Source organism: Myotis lucifugus, unplaced genomic scaffold, assembly GCF_000147115.1.
Source record: "Myotis lucifugus unplaced genomic scaffold, Myoluc2.0 scaffold_444, whole genome shotgun sequence".
NCBI lineage: Eukaryota > Metazoa > Chordata > Mammalia > Chiroptera > Vespertilionidae > Myotis > Myotis lucifugus.
Window position 1 is genome coordinate 628,318 of NW_005871492.1, and position 3,383 is coordinate 631,700.

The 3,383-nt window shown below is 41.5% G+C and overlaps 1 non-coding gene across 1 annotated transcript; it reads left to right on the top strand.

The window, feature by feature from the left end:
* The first annotated feature begins 2,994 nt into the window (after nt 1–2,994).
* On the top strand, nt 2,995–3,101 carry LOC111823285. The gene has a single exon (XR_002826310.1). It is a non-coding gene; the product is annotated as a U6 spliceosomal RNA (small nuclear RNA).
* Nucleotides 3,102–3,383: the final 282 nt, after the last annotated feature.

The following is a 3,383-nucleotide window of genomic DNA, read 5'->3' on the forward strand; positions in this document are numbered from 1 at the left end:
AAACATCGATCAGCTGCCTCCTGCACATCTCCCACTGGGGATGTGCCCGCAACCCAGGTACATGCCCTTGACCGGAATCGAACCTGGGACCTTTCAGTCCGCAGGCCGACGCTCTATCCACTGAGCCAAACCGGTTTCGGCTTGTATAACCATTTTAATTGTAATTATTTTAAGATGTAAAAACCATCCTTAGCTTGCATGTGGCATCTAAACAGGTGGTGGGCTGGATTTGGCCCATAGACTGTAGTTTGCCAAATTCTACTCTCCAGTCTCTTATAAAATACTTTCTTAGAAGCTCATGTCATTCAAATCTCCTTTACTTTAACTTGCCTGTCCCTTACAGGTATGCTGGGGACTGCCATACATATTGATGAGTTACTCACCTGGAGAAATATCTCAAAAAACAGGAACTGCCTCTTAGTCCTGAATATGCAAAACTCTAATTCTGCAAAGTAACTGTAACATCATAAAGAGAAAATGTATTTCTGTTCATGCGTCTCTCCTTTCCATCAAAAGTTCCTAATTCAGAAATGCATTCTTCCCATTCAAGGAATTCACTCACAAATATACAGATATTGCATGGAGTGGTAACAGTTTTTCCATTCCAAAGACATATACAAGACTGGTGTCATAACATGGTATAAGACATCAGATATGCACCATGAAAAGACCAGAAACTATGAAAAAAATGTAAATTAACAGGAGTACAAAGGAAAATGTTTAGCTCCTCACCACATCTTTTTGACTATGTGGAGCTGGTTGTGCAATTCAGACTCTGAATGGACACCCCACTATGGGGTCTGGCTTTAGGCCCAGATAAATCTTTCTTCTTGGTGCCTCTGAGTTTCTTGTGTTTTTCAAATGGGAGTTGGAAGTGCAAGTCACTTTTTATTTTATTGTTGTCACTGTTAGTCCCAGATCTCTTCCTACTGCCGAAAGAAAGAAAACAGAAAGGAAAGATGGCCAGGAAAAGAGAATTTCATCTGGCAGGTCCCTCTTGCGCTGACTGAATGATGTTTTTTCCAGTACAAAGGAGACTTTAAATGCATCTGAGGGTCAAGTGCCTCAGATCAAGTGATACTAAGATGATCTTGAAAGTAGGAATAAAAAGGATATATGACGTGACTATTTTGGAGGAACAAGAGGCACACTCCCAATGGTTAAGCTTTAAAATGTTCCCTTTACTTCTTCAAGCCGGAGGAACTAGAAAATTGATGATCAATGAGGTTAAGAACAGCCATTGTAACTTCAAGAAGGAACATCCAATCCTTATAAACCTGTAAGAGCTGTGTAAAACTCTCAATGCTGAATTGAACTTGAAAAGTACAATGATAGCCATACCACGTGGTCACATATGAATTGATGTAGGAGAAGATGGGAGACTCTAAAGCTGAAAGACACGAGGAGATGATTAACAGTAGAGAAAACAGTAAATGTCACTTAGGGAGGACTGCTGTAATCCATTGGGCAGAACTTGGTCACGTGGCCACAGCTAACTATAAGAGAGACTGGGAAATGCAGCCCATCTATGTGCCCAGGAGGCCGAGGAAATAGTGTTTGGTGAATACATCATAGGCCTTACTAGAGTTCAATAAGTAATTGCTGAAAGCATATGACGTGGCAGGCTCTGTGTATCCTCCCTGCCTTTGAAGCACAGATGGATGATTTCACAACAACGTGATAAGAGCAATGATCATAACAAACACAGAAGACATGGAAACTTGGAGGATGATACTTAGCTCAGCTTGGAGAAGGCTTGGACGTCTCCCTGGTAGATGAAACTCTTGTGCTGAACCTTGAGGATGGGTAGAAGAGTGGGAGAAATGGATTGGGAGAAGGTGTTTTCGGCAAAACAATGATCAGACTAGATCATTCTGTGTGGAAGAGGACTATAAGCAATTCAATATTATTAGAGTGAAAGGAATGGGCAAGAAGGAGGAGCAGGAGATGAAGCTGTGGGGACCTGGCATGGAATTTAGAAGCAATTGAAGAGTTTCAATAAGCAACGGGAAGAAAGTTGGGTGGGGGAGGGATGGACACATGGGCAGAAACACATTTAACAGAGATCACTTTGGTACCTATATTCAGGATGATATTGAAGGAGGCAAGACTTGGAGAACAATTTAGAAGTTTTTACAAGTGTCCAGGCCGGAGATAATAAGGGTTTGAATTCGACTGTAAAGAAATGATTGATGCAAGAAATATAAATAACTTAAAATTGGGAAAATTTGCTAATTGGTTACATGTGAAGGTTAAAATAAAAGAGACTGGAATCAGCCCCAGACTCCTGACTTGGGTAACCCTACAACTTGTCTTGTCATGGACTGACATAGAAACATAAACCTATAAAAATAGATAGAGCAGAGGGTCTGGGAGAAGGTGAGTGCAGTTTGGAGAATTGTCCAGTCATATATGGCATGGCAAACTATTTCGAAACTTAGTGACATAAAACAACCACCAATTCATTATGCTCATGGATTCTGCAGGCCAAGATGTTGGACAGGGCTCAGCAGAAATGCTTTATGTCTACTCTACCACATCTGGGGCTGTAGTTTGGAAGAAACATGTGGCTGGAATCATAGGAGATTTTTTCACTCACAGGCTGGGGCTTTGATGGGAATGGTTAGAAGGCTGAGTTCAGCATTATAGAATGGTCAGCAGCATCCTTGCCCTCTACCTACAAGATAACAAATGCATCCTACCCACCCACTTGTGACAACCAAACTATCTGGCATTGCCAATACTGCCGGAAGGACAACTATCTCCTATTATAGCCAGTTGAGGAGCAGTGGGCTACATGTGTCTGAAACTTAGCCAGGACTGGAGAATGACTTTGCAAGTCATCAGCATGTAGGAGGTCATTAGAGCCATTGCAATCTATGAGATGTCTTGGGATATTTGGAATGAGAAAATTAGAGGGTCAAGGCTAGAAGTACAGACCCATATTGAAGAGGGTAAGAAAAAGGGGTAACATTAAGAAAGATAAAAAAAAAAGTGCTCACTTCGGCAGCACATATACTAAAATTAGAACAATACAGAGAAGATTAGCATGGCCCCTGCTCAAGGATGACTTGCAAATTCATGAAACGTTCCATATTTTTATGAACATAAATAGATCCAGAGACAGAGAAGCATGGAACAGACTGTCAAACTTCAGAGGGAAGGTAGGGGAGTGGGGGGGGGGGGGGTAAGAAATCAACCAAATGATTTGTATGCCAGCATATAAGCGTAACCCATGGACACAGACACTTGCGGGGGGGGGGGGGGGCATTTTCCGGGAAAGGGGGGGGGGCCCAAAAAAAGTCCATGGGGGAAAAAAGGAAAATACCTAAAAATATTTTTTAAACTTCCAAAAAAAAAAAAATAAAAAAAAAAATTTTTTA